The 23,348-nt window shown below is 47.5% G+C and overlaps 1 protein-coding gene across 1 annotated transcript in view; it reads right to left on the bottom strand.

Annotated features, from left to right (window-relative positions):
• Nucleotides 1-22,487, bottom strand: part of LOC138521754 (E3 ubiquitin-protein ligase TRIM39-like) — a 219,762-nt gene extending 197,275 nt beyond the window's left edge. The window contains exon 1 of the mRNA XM_069634812.1: nucleotides 21,840-22,487. The gene's annotated coding sequence lies outside the window, so the exon portion shown is untranslated. The remainder of the gene's footprint in view (nucleotides 1-21,839) is intronic.
• Between the last annotated feature and the right edge of the window lie 861 nt (nucleotides 22,488-23,348).

Here is a 23,348-nt window from a genome sequence, read left to right as displayed (position 1 = left end):
ATCAAGAGATTCCCGAACAGACATGGCAGTTGAGCCACCGCCCCATGACCCCCCCCCCCTAACCCAAGGAAAGGAGAGTGAGAGTGAGTCTTCAGTGGACCTCCAGACGCTCTGGATCCTCTCCCTGAATGTTAATGGCCTGAATTCCCCTAACAAGCGAAAGGCAAGGCTATTGAAACTCTGGGATGAAGACGCAGCGATAGCCATGCTCCAAGAGACTCACCTGCTGCCGGCAGATGTAACCCGTCTCCGATCCCGGTTATTCCCGCTCCAATTCTTCGCCTCTGGCGCAAACAAAAAAGGAGGTAGGGCGATCCTCTTCAGGAAAGACTTGAACCCACAGATTCTGGAAACGAAAACATGCCCAGAAGGCCGATTTACAGCGGTCAAATGCCTCCTAATGGGAGACCTATATACCCTCATCTCAGTGTACGCCCCGAACTCTGGACAGTCACACTTCTATGACTCCTTGGGCACATCTCTCGCTAGCTTTGTGGAGGGCCAAACAATTGTCGGTGGGGATTTCAATGGGGTTCCCGACCCTACCAAAGACCGATCACACCCCTCCGACTCCAGGCGACTTCGCCCAAGCACTCAGCCTCCTCCGATTCTTCAGGACCATGGAGATAATGGACTGATGGCAGGTGTTCCACCCTGACGAAAAAGATTTCTCCTTTTACTCTTTCGTCCATCGCACCTTCTCAAGGATCGACCTATTCCTGATCTCCCCGCAAACGTTCCCCTCAGTCAAAGAAGTCTCAATAGGCACAAGAGCGATATCCGACCACGCCCCAGTGCTCCTGGAACTCTGGGTTCATAACCCTAACCCCAATAACCCACGTAAATGGATGTTGTACGACCCGATCCTTAACGACATGGCCACCCACCAGAGACAAGATCGCAACAGGAATAAGAAATTTCTTTAACGAAAACCCAGCCTCAGACACCTCATTAGCGAACAACTGGGACGCCATGAAGGCAGTAATCAGGGGCTCCCTGATAGCCCAAGGTGCGGCCTACCACCGAGACAGGCGTCAGACCCGGACGGCCCTAGAGAACGAACTAAGAGAGGCCGAGGCACTCCATAAGGAGAAAGGCTGGTCCCCCAAAACGCAACGGATCATTCGTACGGCACGGAAAAAACTGGAAGCCCACTATGCGGAACAAACCGCCCAACTAATGGCAAAGGCCAAACAGTCATATTACGCAAAGGGTAACAAGGCGAACAAATTCCTGGTGGCCAAACTAGCCAAGCAGAGACGCGTCAACGCAATCACGGGCCTGCGTGATTCCAACGGGGTCACACTATACTCAGAGCCCGAAAAGCAACGCCTCGCAATAGATTTGACCCAAATCATGAAGGCAACCCCACGAAACTTAACACAACAGAAGGAATACCTGCAGCAGGCAGCAGTGCCCCGGCTCTCCAACGCAACAAGAGACGAACTGGAGGAGCCCATTACAGGGGAGGAAATTGAGGAGGCCATCAAATCACTTAAAACACGGGCCTCCGGCCCGGACGGCTTCTCAACCAGGTTTTACAAACTATTCAGAGCACAACTGACCCCCCACCTGGTTACCCTATTCAACTCCTTCAGGGAAACGGGAGCGGTGACCCCATCGATGCAGGAATCAACCACCATCCTCCTGCCTAAACCTGGAAAAGATCCAAGAAGCATAACATCCTACAGACCGATCGCACTTTTAAACATCGATGCGAACATATACTCAAAAATTCTAGCAACCCGCTTAAACCGCATCTTGCCGAAGATCATTCACCCCAACCAGGCAGGTTTCATCCTACACCGGACAGCAGGTGACAACATCCGGAGAACGCTGAACCTGGTGGACCTTGCCGCCCGGAGCTCCCTAAAACTAGTCTTAGTGGCTCTAGACGCAGCTAAGGCGTTTGATAGGGTGGATTGGACGTTCATGAGACACACCCTTGGGGCCTTCAGCTTCGGGCCAGCTTTTCAAACGATGGTTCTAGCCAACTATGATAGCCCTAAAACAAGCCTGAGGATTAACGGTCATAACTCGGCCCCAATCCCCTCATCATGCGGAATCCGGCAAGGCTGTCCACTGTCGCCCTTGCTCTTTGCACTCACCATGGAGCCCTTCGCACAAAAGATCAGGCGAAATGACCAAATCAAGGGCGTGCAAAGTGGCCCCACGCATCACAAACTCGCCCTATACACGGATGACATTCTGCTTACGATCTCGGAGGCCCACTCATCTCTCAAACACACGATACGTGAAATCGCCAGCTACGGCGAAGTCTCAGGCCTCACCATAAACTTCGATAAATCATCCGCTTTGGGTATCGGCCTCACCCCAGCAGAACGAAAACCGTTGACTAAGATGTGCTCGATAACATGGGAAAAGAGTGCCATCCCCTATCTAGGGGTCCACATCCCGGCTGACCCAAGAGACACGTACAAAGCCAATTTCCCCCGACTCGTTAAAGAATTGGAAGGCGATTTGAAGCGCTGGGAGACCCAAGAGATCTCACTGCTCGGGCGCATCACTGCATGCAAGATGAACCTCCTTCCGAGATTCCTATACGCCTGTGCCTTCCTACCAGTAGCAATCCCCACGCCAACTCTTCGAGGGATCCAGAGAAAAATGCTGAACTTTATCTGGAGAAGTAAGAAAGCGAGAATCCCTCTCAGAACTATGCTGGGGAGTTCCAAATTGGGAGGGCTGGGGGTCCCAGACTTGCAGGCCTACAGAGTGGCAGCCCAACTGGCCCAGGTCCAGGCCTGGCAAAATACAACAAACCGTCCCCAGATGGGTAGAGCTGGAACAATCACGGACGCCCCTACCCCTACGATTTCTACCACACATCCCGCCCCCCCTCAGGACCCAATGGGGAGAGCTCCTGCTATCAAACAAACACACCCTTAGCACCTGGGACTGGCCGCTAACGCGAAAGGGAGTGCCAAGAGGACTGAGCCCACGTTCCCCGGTCTTCCATAATCCAACGTTCACACAGGGAACGAATCCTCGCAATTTTCGTAACTGGATCAAAGGCGGGCTGGAGACCATAGACCAGCTGTATACAGGGGGGAGACCTCTCACATTCGCCCAATGCAAAGAGAAATTCCAACTCCAGGAACGGGATAGATTCACATACATTCAACTACGCCACTGGTGCTCACATCCCCAAACTTTGCAAGCAGCGACACACCCTCCTACTGCCCTAGAACTCACTCTGGGAGACCTTCCAACCAGCGGCAGAGTATCCACCCTATACAGGCGCTTCCTGACCACAAGAACCCGCTGCATGGCCCAATGGGAGGGCGACCTGGGTCACCCGATAGAGGATCAAACCTGGGTTGACATATGGACCAGAACACACACCTCGTCCACCTGCATCAACAATAGGGAATGTGCGTACAAGATCACGCTGCGGTGGTACTATCCGCCCCTCAGACTTCACCATATGAACCCCCAGGTGGATCATTCTTGCTGGAGAGGATGTGGCCACCCAGGCTCCTTCTTCCACATGTGGTGGGCTTGCCCGAAGATCCAACCATTTTGGAAAGCTTGCCTAGGGTCCATCACACAAATTACCGGAACAACGATTCCCCTGGAACCAGAACCGGTTTTGCTGGGAGCTCCAATTTCCGGGACCTACCAGCGCTCCGGACCCAGAGCGAAACTACTAACCCACTGTCTACTTGCAGGGAAAACGGTGGTGGCACGAGCCTGGAAAACCCCGGAAGGCCCTCACATAGCCCAATGGTAGATCAAACTTTGGGACATTTTGGTAGCGGAGAAGGTGACGGCAGCGCAAGCGGGAACTCTTCACCGTTTCCAGAATATCTGGGCCCCAGTGCTGGAATTCGACCAGCGCTTCCCCGCCCTGACCTATAAACCTACCGGGGCCCGCTCGATCTTAAAAAATCAGGAGATCCCGGAAGAAGATACATAGACGCTGAGGCCCTATCCGAACAGCTCGGGAGGGGAGAGCCCGCCTACAAGGCCTATGGGACAGTTGGACCAAGGGGAGGGGGAAGGGAGGAAACGCAGGGGGGATAAGAGACTGGGGATCAACATGCCTAAATAACCACTGCTTATAATGTCTGTACTTGTCATCCTGCCTTGATTTAAAATAAACAAAGTTAAAAAAAATAAAAAAATAAAAACAACAAAAAAAACGAGGTCATTTAAAAAAGGGGACACATTTGGGATCATTAGAATCAATACTATACTTTCTTTCCTTTTTCTTTGCATATGGCCATTCGGATCAAAAGGTGAAAAGAGATAGAGACGGGAACCTAGCTCTGCAAGGGGGTAGAAGGCGGCGCCGCATAGTGCTATCTTGACTAGTACTGGGAATATATGAACAAGTGGAGAATAAGATAAAGGTGTCTGGTAGAAAAAGGAGACACAGTGAATATATTAGTAAATGCTTTTCTTTCATTCTTTCTGGGTCTATAAATGAAAATAGGTGAAATACTTAGTAAAGACAAAAAGATTTGCGTGAAAAAGGGGGACCTCATAACAAAGAAAGGTTAGGTGAAACAAGGGAGGGAAGAAAGATTAAAAGGTTAACTTCCAATAGGGTATCGACCATCATTGTATATGCATTATATGTGTTGAAACAAAGCCATGTTATGATGATTTTAGTGAATTGTAAAATGTGCATGATCATGGTGTGGTCATGGTAAGTGTGACCTACGGACATTATAAGGTGGTAAGCCCAATGAATTAAGCTGTTTCTTTTGAATGTTTGTGCTGGAAATATTGGTAGCGTGCAGAAGGTGGTTTGCTCTTGTATGTGCCCCATAAGTAATTTTTAGTATAAATTACACAACCGCACACTCCCTTATTGCCAAGGTGTCAGAAAAGTATAAAGTTTTATATATATATATATATATATATATATATATATATATATATATATATATATATATATATATAGTAAAAAGGAAAAAGTAATTGCACTTCTCCACACGAGGACAGCACTCTTCGCGGTTTAGGACGCCAGCATAAATTTCCAAAAAGTAAATCAATTCACCATTAACCAAAGGTTTTCATGCCATATCCAGTTTTATTCAAGGCATTTAAACTCATGACGTGTTTCGCAACGCTCCCGTTGCCTGCTCACATATAGGTTAGAATGGAGGGTACCAACAGAATTCATCTTCCGCCCAATAGTACACACAGACATTACACCGGGGTCAGTAATATCGTTAGATTTACATGCAGTACAGATATCAGCCAAAAGAATTGCAGTAATTGGTATGGACATAGACGGGTGTGAATGGCGCACTGTGTTGTGCATCAACGCTGACATTGCCTTGAGAGATCTATCAGATGAGGATCTCTTTTCAGACTCAGAAATAATAATGGAAATAGCAATACCATGTGATATCGTGATACAAACAAGTGCCTGTACAATTAATGACTGTGGTGGGAGCACCACCTTCCTTTTTTGATGACGACATGGAGCTAGTGCCAAGCAACTTGTGGACTACAGGCCCCCATGATGTAGGGCTATTGCACGGAGTTACCCCAGTCACGATAAAACTAAAACCAGGAGCAATCCTGCCCTGAGTCAAACAATACCCATTGTCCCGTGAAGCGGAGGAAGGGATAAAAGAAACGATAAGTGCTTTATTGGCCCAGGGAATAATAGTACCCTCAAATTCCCCATGTAATACTTGCATTTACCCGATCAAAAAAGCAAAGGGAGGGCATGGAGGATGATCCAGGACCTACGCCCACTAAATGACATCATACAAAAAGAGTTTCCCCTAGTCCCGAACCCTGCATCAATACTTTGCAGTATCCCAAAAAACGCATCACATTTCACAGTAGTTGATTTAAAAAATGCATTTCTCTCCATTCCCCTGGCAGAAGAGAGCAAATACTTGACAGCATTTACACTAGGGGGGAAAAGATATGAGAATTGCAGGTTACCACAGGGTTACTGTGAGAGCCCCAGTATATTCAATCGTAACCTCCACAAAGACTTGGGAAACTTGACAGCTGAGAGCACAATCATTCAGTACGTAGATGACTTGCTCATATGCGCACAGAATGAGGAAGAGTGCAGGAAAGACTCAGTTATACTTCTAACACTGTTGGTCCAAAAGGGGTACAAAGTGGATAGAGGGAAACTACAATACTGCCAACCAGAAGTATTATACCTGGGACAGCTGATATCAAAGGATGGCAAAAAGATAATACCTAATAGAGTAGAAGCAATCACAGCAGTAAAAGAGCCAAAAACGGTAAAAGAAATGCAGAAGTTTTTAGGAATGTGCAACTATTGCAGAGCATGGATACTAGACTACGCAGAATACACAAGACCTTTACTACAAGCACTCAAAGAGGCCCAGCGGGAGAATAAAGAAATAAAATGGTCAAAAGAGATGAGTGACTCATTTGCGTCACTCAAACAACTAATTTCAAGCGCTCCAGTACTCGCCAACCCAGACTGAGCGCAAATTTTACCTGTTTTCTCACTGCAAGGCAACACTAATGACAGCTGTTCTGACACAAAAGACATCCATGGGGTACAAGCCATTGGCCTACTACAGTGGCACACTCGACACAGTTATGCAAGGACACTGTGTGCGAACAGTCTCTCGCTGCCGCCGCGATCGCCATTGAGAAAAGTGCCACTATAGTAATGGGATGCTCCGTTACATTATATGTGGAACACTCCCTTTTCGCGATACTGGAAAGATCAAAAAGCACACTAACAACACAGCGAGCAACAGCATGCGAGATAATATTATCCAGCACTAACATCCACGTAGTGAGGTGTAGAACAGTAAATCCAGCGACATTCATCACAGAGCCATGTACAGTAGAAGACATGCAAAAGCACGAGGAGAACAGGGTGAGGGCCCGGTGGTAAGTGAAAATGCACTGACAGAAGGAGAAGTGTACTTTGTAGATGGAGCAGCATCAATTGACATGGATACAGGTGAAAAACATGTAGGAATGGTGGTAGTGAGATTAGAAGAAGGTGAGTACGAAGTGTTAGTGCAATATCGCCTACCATCACACTTTTCCGCACAAGCAGCAGAACTTGTTGCCCTAATTGAAGCCTTACGTGCAGCCAAGGGATGCACAGTCACAATGTACACATATTCAGCATACATGACTACAACGGTACACGGTGGTCTGGCCCGGTGGGGACGGAGAGGGTTTCGTAGGGCAGATGGGACCCCAGTGCAACATGCCGAGTTGCTACAGGAATTAATTGAGGCACTTAAAGAACCTACAATGGTGGCAATCGTCAAGTCCCAAGCACATACGTCCAATACAGATATTGTATCTTTGGGAAACGCGGCAGCAGACGCTGCCGCCAAGGAGGCATCATATTTCAAAAAGGAAACTGCAGGTGAGTACATGTTGCAGCAACAAGCGAGTGAGGAATTACCAGAAGGGTACAATGCCATGCCCATATCACAAATACTAGAGTTACAGGGAGAAGCAAGTAATGAAGAAAAAGCATTGTGGGAAAAAAGGGGTTGCAGTCGGCAACAGATTTGCTGTGGCGCCAAAATAACACAGGTAAAGTGGTGATGCCCATTAAATTAATGGAGATAGCGTTCCAGCAATTACATTTTCCAGCACACAATGCCAAACAACACATAGCATCTGAGATACAGGAAGATTGGTTCGTACCAGGGCTCCAGGAACATATATCAAGGTTAGCAATGGAGTGCACAACGTGCCAGATATACAATTCTGGAATGACATTACGGACACTCAGAGGGACAATTCCAAAACCAACAGGGCCCTTCCAGGAACTACATATTGATAACGCAGACATGGGGGAAAGGTGCAATGGGGCACGCTACATGATAGTAGGTGTATGTCCATTTTCAAGATGGGTTGAGGCTGGTCCATGTGCACGTCCTGATGCTAAGTGCGCGGCAAAGTTCCTAGTGAGGGAAGTATTCCCGCGCTGGGGAATTTGCGACGTGAGCGCTCAGACAATGGCACTCATTTTGTGAATTAACTATTCAAGGAAGTTACTGCACTATTGGGGATCAAAAACAAGCTTTGCTCGATTTATCACCCCCAAAGCAATGGCGTTGTGGAGAAGATCAACGGCCTATTAAAAGGAAGATTGTCCAAACTATGCTTCTCACTCAAAAAGAACTGGGTGTATTGCTTACCTCTAGCACTATTCGAGTTGAGAAACCAGCCAAGTAAGGACCACCACTTGTCCCCTCAGGAGATTGTGACGGGGAGAAGAATGCACACAGCACATTCCCCGCTGTGTAAACACTCAGATGCACATAGAAGCGCCACAATATTAGATGAGTTTACTGACTATCTGAAAAAATTGACTAGAGCAGCGCGTGCAATCTCAAGACAATTGTCACCGCCATTTACAAGAGAAGAGGGAAACCAAACTGTCTTTTGTGGAAGAAAGCCCCCAAGGACAACTAATGCCAGGGGATTTTATTTATGTTCGAAGCCTTGTGCGCAGATGGAGTGCCCCAAGATTTCAAGGCCCATATGAGGTAGTTTTTTGGACTCCCACAGCAGTGAAAGTTAAAGGGCTGAGGTACTGGATACATTTAACAGACGTACGGAGGGCATACAATAATGTTCAGGAGGAAATGGATGAGGCGGCGCAGACAACAGCAAACCATAACAAATGAAACATTAAATGAAAAAGGTGCAGCTACAAAGAAGTGTATCAGGCATATTAATATGCTAACAAAGAAATTGATTCACAGGTACGAGAAAGAAAGAAATCATTAATGGTTAAAATGAAAAATGGAAAAAGTGATCAAATATGAAGAATATGCCTCTTTCTCTCTCGTTCTCTCTACACCCATCCCCTCTCTCTCCCTCTATCTCACATTATAATTGTATGGTGGCTACTGTACAAAATGAAAATGTTTACATGTATATACTTAATGCACTTTTATGTTTCAAATAGGAACAAACATGGCAACGAATGGGCAGCCCGCAACGGAGAGCAATAGAATATCAAGATATATAGAAATGCTACAGTAGAACGTTGTAGATATTCGTATGAATGTGGATTGTCTGTGTGTATCGTATTATTTTTTGTGATACTCTTTAGCATAAGCACATATTGGTTCATAGCATTCATCTATGTCGAGATGAATGAGGGGGTAGGGGGGAACAGAAGTAATATTGCAAATGAAAATATAACAACTGAAAAGGCAAGAGAAGGTGATTTTTTGGTATGGAACGGATACCAGCTTGTGTGGGGGTATAACACGAAACCGCCCAAAACAACCAACCATTCCAAGAAAAGCAGGGCTGAAATGAATGTTAGCATAAGTCCCCTGCCAAACGTCTGTAACTACAATGCCCTCAGTCTAAATGACCGCAGCCCTTCTATCATATTGTGGCTTTACAATACCCCCACTACCCCGCCTACACAAGTAACCACCCCTACAGCAGCCAGTACCTTACATCATAGAATAACTGAAGAAAACAAAAAGATAGCAGAAAAGCTTGAATCGCTATATGATGAATGGACAGAGGGGAATGTGGGAAAAGGGGGGTATAGAGCACACATCGCCCATGAAGCTGTAAGATATCTTAGAAATAATAGGAGGAAAAGGGAGGTGGGAAGTAGGAAGTATGACGAGTATCATGGTCTGGGTTTAGATCAAATGGAAGACCCAAGACACCCTCACCAGACGAATAAATGGCATGCAGACGTGAGCGCAACTGCTAAACAAACAACAAATGAAAGCTGCTAGGTCTGCTCTCTTATCCCCCATGCCTCGGGAACACCCAAGGTGTTGCTACCAAAAGAATTGCCTCTGGTAAATGCCCAGTGTCTCCATCTTACGCGGTGCAGAATTAAGAACACCTTTCAGGCACACGAAATAACTTTTAGCATGCTGCAGAACGAGAAAACATGCTACCCGAAAGTGGAAGGCGTAATATGCCTGAAAGAACCATTTTTTGTAATAAAGGGGACGTTGTTCACAGACAACAGATGGAAAGACGAAGAAGTTACATGCAAAGCAGAGGCGCTGTGCATACTTGCATTTCCCACAATCATGGAGCGGCAGTGGCTCACTGGCTACACTACATTCAGCACTAATGGTGATACCAGAGAGCCACATTGGCGGGAGCGGGAAAGGGTAAGACGCCCCCTGTGAAAACAAGGCCCAACCGACAGAAGAGCCACAGATGTAGGTTTTGTCCTCTGGCAACAAGGAGGAAATGCTGTCCCGAAACAGACGATCATCAAACTACATATCCAAGGCATCTTCAGAGCTATTGGCACAGATCCCAGACAGATATCGATTGTTTAGCTCTGCAGAGACTTTCTTTGCCGCACTCATTCCAAGCATCCAGGCGCAGGCAAATGCTAAGCGGCTCCAAATAACATGCTGGGAGCTGATCCAGTTAGCAAACGATACTGAAGAAGGTTTCAACGTGATCAAGTTAGAGCTGAAAGCCCTGCGACTAATCGCAATGCAAAATAGGTATGTCCTGGTCCTATTAACAGCAATGGACGGAGGCGTTTGCCGAAAAATTGGAATGCTGCACTTTTGTACCTTCTGAAGACTCAGATAATGGTACATGTGATTGCAGCAGTGCACAACCTAGGAGAAAGAATGAAAACGGAAGGCGGGGCAGAAGCACGCACGTGGTTCGATAACCTCTTCTCCTGGGTCCCATCATGGCTGGGAATGACTGTTATACTACTAATGCCAACAGTAGTGTTTTTACTTCTAATTTTTTGTGTGTGCCAGATGGGCCTTCGATGCTGTGCAGGCGCAGTACTAAATGGTACATTGATGATGGTGACAATGGGCAATGCTCGAGGCACAACAGTGCAAGCTATGCAGGAAGCTCAAATGCAAACAGGTGAAGAGCCGGGGCCTAAATTCCAGATAGTGGCGGTATACCGCAATGGGGATATAGTAGACAGATTAGAGAGCCCCGGGAACTGGAATGGTATGAGGAGGTGTGGGTAGACTTAGAGGGAACTAGGGATTGCATATATCCAACTTGTACCCCAGACAAATATGCTAGAAGGGGAGAAAGCCTGAGGGGGGGTGTGCAGGGCTTGGATGCCCATAAAGGGCACCCCGGCGTGGGATGAGGCTGTGGCTGATTAAAAGGAATGTGAGTGGTTGGGGGAATTACAGTATTCGTTACTTAAGTAACAAAAGGGGGGAAATGTATGGGAGGACAGGTCAAAGAGACCCCCCTCCCCTGCAGTCCCCGCATTGTGATGTCCATGACTCGTCAGGGGACCCCCTGCCACCAGGGCCCAGGTGGTGGGTGGACCACTGGCCGACACATGGACCAAATGTACTGTATTAGGCTAGACCCTGGGAACCATTTTGAAAACCAGAACGCCATCTTAAGACATGACTCCATGTGCGCTGCAGCACGACCCCCACCTTCAGTGAGTCCTTGTCTACCCTGTTGCCTCTGCTCCCTGGCAGATCCGCTGAAAGCCTGTCCCCACGACCATTCGGACATGAGCTAGTGTTAGAGCAAACACTATCCTTCACATTCCGCCGTGCTTCATTATCCTCAGTGTGACCCGGGCAGCGGGGCTGGCCTGGAAAATAACTGTAAACCGTCCTCGATGAAACAAAAGCCTTAATCCCACACCAAGAAACAGCTCATACATATATACATATAGTGCATTACAACGATATCCCTTCTGCACGACCTCCGTGTCAAAAATCTACAAACAATGTATGAACAAAAGAATGTGTCATTGTGTGACCACATGGTCACGACACTCAAACCCTCTCAGTATGTGCACACACCCAGGGCGCCTGGCCTCCTACTATGTGCTTCTCTAGGGGTAATGTAAAGTGAGTGATACCAAGTCCTTATGCCATGACTACCCTGCTGCTGCTAGAGTGCAAAGGAACACAAGCACAACAGTATTGTGAGCTCAAGTAAATTGCTTAAATGAGATCCATAGAATGCCATCAAGTGCAAATGTACAGGTTTAATGTGTATTACTGCTGTCAACCGTATTGGTCTGCTGCTCCTGCGTGCTCCACCAACCTTAATGCTACCTCACGTATCGCGTTTACCATATAATGCAAGAGTTGCTATTTTCCATATACTTACCCTGTAGTGATTAATAGAAATGTTGGTATAGTTAACATGTCACCTCCCCCAATTCGGCTGGAGCCGCTTCAAGCATTCATGATTCCCCCGCAGCTCACATGGCCACAAACAGCCACCTGAATTATTTACAGCCCAGCAGCAAAATCCGGCCATAAACAGAGGCCAGAGGTGCCCCCCCCATAGGTCCCACGACCCACCATTTCACCCCAGATTAATGACGCTCGTAAAATAAGACATCTAATATTGCACCAACATTGTGTAAAAACATCCGTCATGACTTCTAACGAGACCCAAAGCTCGGACAGCTTACCCCGTGCCCTGAGTCCCGACCCCATGGCCTATGATACCTATTCAACAGGTTATCAGCAACCCTGTACTGGTGTATCGCCACAGCACCCCACCTAATGCGCATTCCTCCTGTGTTGTATTAACCTGTAGAATAACCTATTGTAGGATTTACAGGGCAACTGACATTGCAGCATTGAATGAATGGGGTGTGCCTGGCCCTTAGGGCAGAAAGCCAAGGAAGACGTCCATCAATGACACTGATCACGCCTGACCGGACAGCGCCTCCCGGATGAGCCCAGCTGACCTGCCCACCCCACGTTGGCACCCGGCAGTGTCCACCAACCACGAAGCGACGCATCACAGTTGCACATATAGTTAGTCGACGCCACCCAATCCCCATGTACATGTGCCCCCTATAGTGTGTAGGTACCTATGACACTTTTTGTAAATATAAACGCCTGTCTTTGCGATTGTCAGACAGTGCGCTCTCGGAGTTTGCAGAGTTCTTTGCATGCCCTATTTTGACTTAGAAAAAGTTTCCCTTGAACTCACCCGCACTTGGTCCTAGCCTTATTCCCATTCGCGGGAGAGTCCATTTTTGCCTCTCATTCAGAAGCAAGTTCCATTTAAAACAACTCCCACGCTGCAATGTAACGAAAGGGAGAGACGTGCAGAGAACCGGAGCCGGCAGCTGCATGGTTCTCCTTGGGGTGTGTACTGTGTATGGAATTGTACCATTCAGCTGCAAGTCATTTTGAGCCGGAAACCGGCTGAATACTTACTCGAAGCAGAATTTCGATATGCCCCTATTCCCCACCCTCACACATTTTGCCATGTGGCCCTAAAGCCCACACCACTTTCTTAAAGCGGCATAAGGCTGGCAATATGGGACAGCTACTGATCCCAACACCATTCCGTAATCACCCCCCACCCCACCCCCATTTGTCTTCCCCTGTCATTTCAGCCAAGTCAAGTGGTGGCCCATTTCAGAAAGTTAGCAGACAGACTGGAATCGCCAGACCCAAGTGTCACCTGATGAATCCTCTGCACCTCTTTGAACTACTGTGGCGGGGAAAGCAGTTGGGCCCAATACACTAATTTATCTAGAGTTGTTTGTCATGAGAGGCTGTGTTACCTGCTGTGAACCAACCATTCCCCATTCATTCTAAAAGGAAAAAAGGGTTAACTTCTCCCCAACCCCCTTCCCCCGGACAAACGGAATTGTCAACTGTCCTTTCCCTACACAAGATATCAATGTTTTATTACATATTATACTTCCTATAGATCACGTATGTTTTTTTTTTAATCAAATGGAGCAAGGACCTACATAGTTCAGGAAACTATGTCCAAAGTTTTTGCCACTTAATCTGGAAGAACATCCTATACATCTAGGTAATTGCTGGGGAGTTTATGTAGGCCTTTAGAAGACTCACTTGGGACACAGGGCTCCAACTCTTAGTATAAGCCTGAACCTCACAAGTATGTTGGTAGCAATGGCTGAGCAGCCAGGCTTACCTTAGGAGGTAGAAAGAGCTGTGGGTGATGCAAAGAACTTTGAGTATACACATATGCCCAAAGAAACACTGGCACACTAAAGTTATGTACAACTAATGATTTATTTTATATATACACAAAAAAGTAATTCTTCAAAAAGGTAAAGTACGATAACACACAATAAGTAACATTTAAAAAAAATACAATATTCACAGTAAGCAAATCACTTTAGTACTACTTTTAAAATGGCAGTATGCAATTCAAAGGCAAGTAAAACATTTGCAATAACTTTTAGAATATCTGTTCAATGTAGGAATGGATGCAACAAAACCAACATAAAGCAAGGAAATACTTGTAATTAAAGTGTCAGGTTGGCGGGCACAACAGTTAAGGCAATGCTGTAGAAAATTCCAACGTTCCAGAGGAAGTATTCAGTAGTTAAGTAAAGCTTTTGTTGGAAAAAGAGTACAGGCCCTTTGGACATGGCTGCCTCAAGCCACACAGGTGTTAGGCCTGGGCAAACGTCTATGGGCGAACTCCCAAACACACCAATCAGCACTCCAGCAACAGCATAGGAACGCTAGGTAAGTGTTACCAAGAGTGTGACAGTACCTTAGAAGTGAATAAGAGGATGCAGCACAATGCCTCCACGATGCAGCAGCAGCAAACCTGGTCACTGGATTACTAGTCGGGCAGATGAAAGATGGGACACCAGAAAGGACCTTACAGCAGCAGTAGAGTGAAGAGGCTCTCATCAAAGGATTATTCAGGGTTCTATGCTTTTGGCTTTTCCAAAGCACCAGTGAAGAACAGTTATAACAAGGGCAATTAGTCTCGCTTTATCGGTCAAACACTCTGCTGAGGGTACTTCAAGGAGTGGATCTTGCCTCTGGAGGTCGGGAAGGAGTCCACCAAAGTTCTGTGAGGATTCGATCCTCAGAAGACTATGCACTGCAAAGTGGCCACAGGTCCCAAGGTATTGGCTGTTTGCAGCCTGTAAAGGTTGCACAGCTTGTCGTGGGATGGCTCGATATGCAGGTGGTCTCAAGACCAATAGGTACAACAGTCTAAGGGAGAGAGTCAGTAGCACAGAAGGCCTCTTCAGTCGTCTGGCAGTCAGTGCAGGCATATCTCCTCGTTGTTTCTTCAGTTACAGTGATCAGCTCGTCTTCAGCCTCAGAATCCATGCCTTTAATTCAGGAATCCAGCCAATCAGCACCCATGCACCATTCCACCTCTGGATGGTGACTGTCGAGCCCCTCAGTTGGAACTGGTTCCATGCATGCACAGCACAAGACAGAACAACATAGTTTCAGACTCTTTGCCCATTTCCTGCCCTCGCAGTCAGCCTGGTGCCTTGGCGGGCTTCACAAAGGGATCCCGCCAAAGAAAATACCAACCAGGGCTTCCCCGCCCTGAACAGCAGAAGGACCACGAAAGAGCAAGCCATCTTAAATTGGAGAAAAAAGGAGCACTCTCACAATGTTGTGAGAATGTGCTTCTGTGCACTACCGCAGCTGCGAGTAAAGCCGGTCAGTAAAAATGCAAAAAAGTAGGTAGGGTAAGACCACTGCCACCAGCCATTTAGACTAGCTTGTCACTAACCAAAAATGTACAGGAGCAATGAGATAAGGGGGAACTGTGTAGCCCTTCAGCAATCCACATAAGGTGGGGTGTGCTGGATACTGTGTAGCCCTTCAGCACTTAACATAAGTAGCAGTGCGCTGATCTCACAATAGAAAATGTAGAAGGATACAAATATTCCCCTGTAACAGAAAATAAAAAGGGAAGCCCAAAGGGCTCCCAGCAGCCCTGCTCACAGTGCTGTGTGCTGCAAAAGTCAGACAGATGCCATGAAACTTGGAGGAACACAACTCCAAGAAAAAGGAATACAAGGAAATAGAAAAAAATCCCAAAGAAGGTGTGTGGAAAAAAGGTTCCCACTCACTAAGGGGAACAGAACAAAAATCCAGTAGTCCAGCAAAAAGTGCTGGGGGTCTGGGGACAGGGGTTCTCACGTGTGGTGAAGATTGTGCATACAAAATGAAAATCGACTAAGAGAAAAAACAAGTGACTACGGATCCTGGTTCTCATGAGATACCCTCCAAGTTTACACTATCATACATTCATCTCATTGGATCATAAGCACAATGCTATGGCCATACAAAAAAAATGCATTACCACTCCTCAATCAGGGTACTATAGCAGCGTTATTGTTATGTAGAGCACAACTTCAAAATCTAGATTCACCTTTTTACCAATATCGTATTTAGTGAACTAAACTGGCATCACTAATTTTCTCCATGCGCACATAGCACTTCTAAAAATATTGTACACGTGCACGATTCTAAACTAAAAACAAACTTCAGTTATTTGCCATGTCGTTCAGTATACGCGATACCACAAACGGTATTCTCATATGCACCACATAGCAAAGAAAGGTTTCATGGGGGAGAATCCAGGTTGTTAAAGCATTAATGGAGTTAACGGATAGAGCACTAGTGATTGACCCAGTGGGGATTTTAACACTGTGCTTACACAGGATCATCTTCCACCTAATGAACCCATTCACAAGTGCTCATGAAGACAGCCTATGTATATACATCATTACCTTTCCTGGTAGTAATTAAGTAAGTAAGCAAACTGCAGGCTACATCCGAAGACTTGGCACTCATTGCTATACACAAGGACTAGATTCTCTCGCGGAGTCACGAACCATTCTCACTGAAATGTCACATGAATCAATCAATAGTTACGCGTTTTCTTTGCAAAGTCTCAGACACTGGCATACAACTAATCACAAACTTCAGATTCACGTAGCGCAGTCATTTTACATGAACCAAAGAAATTAGGAAAATAAAGCCGGTTCTTAATTTCGGTCGAACCAGATCAAGAAGGGTGCCCGGAAAATAATTCCTGTATTGTTAGATGCATTGTCGGTTCTGCAGACAGTCAAGTAAACTCCAAGAAAGTTAAAGTAAAAAGTGCGATTATGCAATCCAAGGACATACTAGAATGATGCCCATGACCTCAGAAAAAGTAACTACTGGCTGGATAAAACACGATCTATCACGTTTCATCATTGGTCCCAAAACGGGACCCGCTTGGTATATATAACTAACACTTCTTCTATACACCACCCCGGACCCAACAATTCAAAAGCCCTGCATACAGAACTCTCCACTTCTAACCACGCGGACCGTACATACTACCACCCCTGACAATACACCATGGGCGCAAGAGCCTCCCATATGCACACAAATGCCTCTTATGCACTTCCACACAGCAAAGCTACCTTGCATTGACCCTCTCTTCACGCTAACATAACACAACCATACAGGGCTCGAGTGCTAAATAATAAAATTGGAGGGGGACGGAGGGAGGACTGTGACGCTAGGACAGTAAAGTGATGTCAAATGAAGTGACCATTGGAGACATTTTACAGTGTCTCGACGCACACTTCATCTGGTTTTGCCACCAACAGCGTTGCCTTTCAACCGCGTGACCTGGGTTCGAGACCCAGCAGCAGAAAAGGTGTGGGTATATGTGTGAAGGAAATGTATGTACTCTTATTAATTTCTTAAAAATCACTGGGCATCAGCCCTGAAATAAAGTGGGTGGTATGCCGTCCACCCACGTGGTCCCTCGACTTAAGCCCTGCACCCATCTGACTTTAAAATACAATCGAGCACTTGGAGGTGTGCGGCATGAATCTCAGTAACAAAACAAACGTACAGTCGGATGTACGAGCACATTAGCATTAACCTTCCATCCCCAGATCAACCCTGCAAGCACCACTTACTTTAACACCCCCTGCTACGTACACGTCCAGTACATTGTATTGCATGAATCTGTTCCAGTATCAGAGAATGTTTCAACTCTGTAATGTGCAGTCTGTTGTTGCCAAGAAAGGGAAGGAAGTGTGATGTGAGATTGTTCACTGAGAAAGTGGTTGAGATGGATTATGACAATGCGGTTAGAGTGTGCGGTGGTAAAGTATGGAACGAAGAAAGGAAGTGAAATGGGTATCTCACTGTGTTGTATCATTATAAAAGAAAAGACAATACTGATGAAAGGAGGTGTATAATGTTATGTTCTATTCTGCATATAAATCATCAAGTGCTTTTGTTGGGCACGATGTTCCCTCCTCTACCTCCTCTCCGATTTCTGATTGACTGCTATTCAGGCATGGTACACAGCCAATGATCTCCGTCTTATTGCCAGTAAGACAGAGATCCTTCTCATTGGGACCCCTGCTCCCGGTTTCCCCTCCCACTCTCCTCCTTGGGTCCCGTCCCCTCACCATCCTGTGTGGCAAAAAACCTTGGTGTCATCTTTGACTCCTCTCGCTCCTTCACCCCTCATATCACAGACCTTGCCAAGAAGGCCCACTTTCCGCTTCACCTCCTCAGAGGCATTCTTCCCTTCCTTAACTTCCCCCAGAAAAGCAATATCTCTGGAGCTCTGGTCCTCTCTAGGCCCGACTACGGCAATAGCCTCTTCCTCAATCGGCCTCTTTACTCTCTTTGCCCCATTCAGCTCATCCAGAATAGGACTGTGAGACTTATACTTGGGCTCAAACACAGGGACCACATCTCTCCAGCGCTTAAATCGGCAGGTGCCTCCCTCTGGAATAGCCTCCCTGCTCCTCTCCGATTTGAGCCTGATCTCCTTTAGTTCCGGAAGCTTCTTAAGACCCTGCTATTCTCTTGCTCCTTCCCTCTCCCGTGTTAAAACCTCCCACCTGCCGCTGTGACTGCGGTCTGGTCACGAGACACATCTGAAAAGGAAAACAGCCTCCCTGATGAGTGAAGAAAACGTGTGGAGGAGAAGACCAACTGTTGCTTTAGCAAGTAAATCTGATTGGGAACCAGAGTGCGCACCTTATCTCCATTTTTTTTTTAACAGACGTCGGTAGATGCTTGTCGAGGCACTTCTCCCAACTTCTTCAATGAGCTTGTGTCATCCTATAAGGCAGACGGCCCACAGCTGTGGAGTGTGTTGCAGGCAGCCGCCTTGTCTTTGGTTGTAGGTTCAGAGACCTTCTGGCACTGCTTATCCAGGAAGCTTGCTGCAGAGCCTAGAAGGGCACACAGAGTACTGGCTGGGTACCGGTTTTAGAGTGTTCTTTTTCTCGGTCTGTTCCCTGGGAGAAGTTTAGGGGAGGGATCTTGCTTCCCTGTTTGGATATCCACTGGCGGAAGCTGTAAACCAGACTGTACCTGCAGCCACGGCCCAAGGAGGAGTTCCTTCTTACTTCTTGTTAAGTCTTCAGGTGATCTGCCAAAAGAGGGGCTCAGCCCTCTTAAAGCCAAGCTCGGCACAGTGATTGATGTAGGATATGCCTACCTTAATGAACCAGCCCCTCTTTTAAAGCTAAACTGGGCAATGCGATTGATGTAAGATATGCCTACCTTAATGAACAAGTCCTGGGGTCCCTACCAACAATCTCCTGCATGCGTGAGGTTGTAACCAGAGTGCTTTGCAACAGGAAAGGTAAAGGGGTGAACAGCAACAAGGTGTGCCCCAGAACTACAATGGCAAAACCCTTCTCTCAACAGAAAGATCTCTGGCCACACCCCCTTGTGATACAAAGTCCCTCCCATCTTACTATCTGCTGTTGATCAAAGAGTCACACTGGTTAATGGATGTCTGTGGTTCCCCATTAAAGCGGCAGGTCTCCCTTGAAGTCATGCGAGACCAGACACTCTTCCTCCTGGAAACCATATCTTCGTACCTTATGTATAGACTGCCCCTAGCGCGGTGGCTTATTGTAAACAGCAGTCCCAGACAGGACAGCTCACCGTCATTGATACGGAGGGTGGGAGCTGTCTTCGGGTGGACAGTTCCATATGAAAGGTTATTGGTTTTCCTGCCTTCTTTGTTAAACTCTGCAGCCACACCCCATTTGAAGAACCCTCTATGGGTATGTTAATAGCTGCCACCAGCTGCAGGGCATAAAGGGTAGTGCGGATCCATTGAGCCTTTGTTAGTTAATCAGGTTGGCCATGGCAGGGGGATGGTTGGTCCTCCACCTCCTGGAGATGACATATTGCACTCCTGGCTGTCACATTCCAACTAAATATGACAGGGCGGACTGTGCCTGTAGGCTGCGTCCACCCAGACGCTTGTGATGGTGTGAGCAGAGGAAAATGTGTGTGGATTAGCCCCATACCATTTCCGGAGTTTGGGTAATTGTGTAGGCATGGGAAAGGCACTTGCCAGCCACTCCCACAGTGGTATCAACTGGCCATTGATGGTAACAGGTGCAACATGGAGTACCTGGACATCTGATGGCAGGGCCTGGAAAATGCTTTTATACGAGGTAAAACTGCTGGCTTTGCCAATGCTCGTTTTGAACAGGACTTCAGTGAAGGCCACTCAGTGCTCGTAAATAGAGTGGCTGAAAGCAAGCCTGGTTTAGACATTTTTTATTACAACAGTCGCTGATTTACAACTCAAATTAAGTCATCAACTCTAAGAAGACTACTTTGAAAACACACTGGCGGGCACTTCAGTTTGATGGTAACGCTTGATTAAAGCAAGCTGTAAGAGTTGTCATGGGCCATGTGGATGTTCTTTGGATGAGGAGGCACAGGAACTGGGTGGGAATAGCCATAGGGACCAGCATGGGGCTAGCTCAGGGCAACGAGTTTCTCTTGGAAGCAACGCAGCACAGCAAAGATTTGAATCCCGATCGTGCGCTTAGAACCCAATCTCTGGTATTAAGCGCTATAAAATAACAATTATAAATATAATTAATGATGGGGAGGCTAAATAATCATAAAATCGCCTTCAAGGTGTGTGTCCATCCTCATATGCCATTTCTCCCTAGCTGTGGTCTAATGCAATCCTTTTGGATTATAGGTCGCACAAGCGCCACCTAACAGTCCAAACTAAAAACGTGAAGCTGCCTACATGCGAATGCCGTACGAAAAACAAACATTTCACAAGGCACATGTGTGCAGTATGATTATGCGTACTGCAGGTTCTGCCATTTAATGAGCGGCACAGTCGCTATGTTCAACGTGCAGAGAGAACGTTTCACTTTCCTTAGGCCCGATTCGCCAGGTTGCGCGCGGACTGTGGCGCAGCTGTTATGAATCAACACACCCCTGGGAAGGATGGAACATTCAGCTTTTGTTGAGAAAAAAAAAGGAAAACGAAAAGAAAAAAAAGGTCTCTCCTTTCCACCGCAATGCACATTTTTGGAAAAGGACAGGAGAGCTCGAGAAAAAACCTGACGCAGTCAGCTCTGTGTCGGCGGCCGAACCGCAAGGGTGGGGCGGCTTAGGCGGACACCCCACCCCCGGGGATCATGCCCACGAGGGGCGTTTCTATTTGTGTTGCTATGAATTGCATGGACCAGCAGACCCTTGTCAAGAATACACGTATTTTTTGCAGATTCATGCCACAGCAGTGAGTGCAAACGCCTCCTCTGCTTCCAGCCCCAAACGAGAACCGATGCCATGTTGTACATGTCAGCGGGGGTGGAGCCCCCTCCAACCCGTGCACTGTGCAGACATCGGGAGCCCACTAACAATAAAAAAAATGGGGGGGCGCGTAGGAATATTATAATAGCCCCGCTACCACCACCATAGACATGCTATTACAGGGTGCACAGACTGCCCCCCCCTCCATCACAAAGATGCCCGTGCATGCCAAGAGTCTAGACCAGAGCCGTGCACGTGTGCCGTGCACACCCTGAAAGCATTGTAACGGGGGTGGGAGGGGTTTAGCGGGTATAAGTACCCCATTGTACAGGATCCAGAACAATTTGCAGGGTAAAAGATCTCCCCCCCCCCCATTAACGATGTAATCAACACCGTAAACATGGTTAGACTGAAACCTCCGTTAATATGGGGGAGGGGGTCCTAAGTGCCTCTGAGCGCAGGCCATCTCGCAGCAGCGACCCTCCCCGATGGGGCGGGAGTATTCGCACAAAGGCGCTGCGGGGGGCGGGGGGGGCTACTCACCAGTCCGTGCGGTGGCGCTGGGCCGGCCTTCTCTCGAGACTACGGTCGGACTGCGAGCGTGTACCCTCCGTCCTCCTGCCTCAATCGGAGCCAACAACAGGAGGCGGCAGCAGCGACGACGACGCAGCTGAGCCAAAACCTCCGGAGAGTCTGCGCCGCATCTCCTCAGTCAGGCCCGCCCCTCCCGTGACGGAGGCACTGCGGCCTGTTCCAGGCCCGCCTCTCAGGGGCCGCCGGCGGGGCAGAGAGCGACCCCCACTAACAGAGCGGGAGGCCTCCTCAGATTGACTGACTGACAGGGCCCCCCACCTCCGAGTCCCCTCAAACTGACTGGATGGAGCCGGGCCTAGCTTTCTCCGGTGACGCGGGCACAGCCAAGGAGCCCGCCCCGCCTTTCCTCCAACTAGGCCAAACCGTGTGAGGCTGACACCGCAGCCGAGTGCTAGAGCTCTCGGGAAATGCCACCTCACAGGAGGCGCCACTGGGGTGGCTCCTGGCCCAGCGACACCGGCTCACAAGCAGCACACACACCCCGCAAAGCTCATGTAAAAGGCCTATGCCTGCCCCCCAACTCGCATACCCCAAGGCCTAGGCCTGGCTGCCTCCCTCCCAACTCGCATGCCCCAGTAGTATCTGTAGATTCAAATTGGGCTCCCTACTGCCAAATCTCATTTAAAACGCCAGGAGAAAAACTCAAATGGTCGAGCGGTATGTGTACAGGCATGGGCAACAGGCAGAGGTAGCACACAATGTTCACTGGGACAGAGGGCACAAAACCGCTAAAACAAAAAGGTCAAAGCAGCACGTGTTTTAAAAGCAGCTCCCCTCTTATTTATGGTTGGTACTAGGTTTGACGCCTTGATGACCCCTAATTACATTTTAAAGGCTTTCGTTTGAGCGCTTAATTACATTTGAATGGCTTTCTTTAAAGCTACGGTTTGCAACCCTATTGTCATGTAAGGGCTAGCCCAGCAGATGGCAATTAATAGGTAATTGGACATAGGGGCAAGTTTCTCTTCAGTGACCCGTTCGTGTACAAAATTCCAAGCCATAATCAAAAGCGCCCTTTAAATCCATGTTCCCACCAGATCACTCACCAAATGATTCGCTAATTTGTGAAATAAAAGGTCAACTAAATGCTTATGGACAAAGCTCCTTGCATGTTTGACCAGCAGATATGCGATATATGGGAAATGGCCTACTGTATTCACATATGCAATATAACGGGGCGCATGCCGGTTTCAATTAATAAAAAAAAAGGAAGCAACTTGCATTAATAATACAAACAACCCACAACAGATTATTCAGCCATTGCAAATCCTTCCAATGTCACTTGCACGTCCAGTCCTGCCTCTTACTCTTTTTTTCTGTGATTGAAAAGCAAGAATGAGTACCAGAATGCATAGCAATACAGAGCACGGGATGCACCATTCACGGTCCTTCGTTGCCGGACCAAAATGAATCCATTTTGCAACTTCCCTTGTGCCAGGACGAACTCGTGGGTAATGG

Source organism: Ambystoma mexicanum, chromosome 13 (genome assembly GCF_040938575.1).
Source record: "Ambystoma mexicanum isolate Mex_15411 chromosome 13, UKY_AmexF1_1, whole genome shotgun sequence".
NCBI lineage: Eukaryota > Metazoa > Chordata > Amphibia > Caudata > Ambystomatidae > Ambystoma > Ambystoma mexicanum.
The sequence above is the reverse complement of the archived record's forward strand: the minus strand, read 5'-3'. Positions and strand labels throughout refer to the sequence as shown.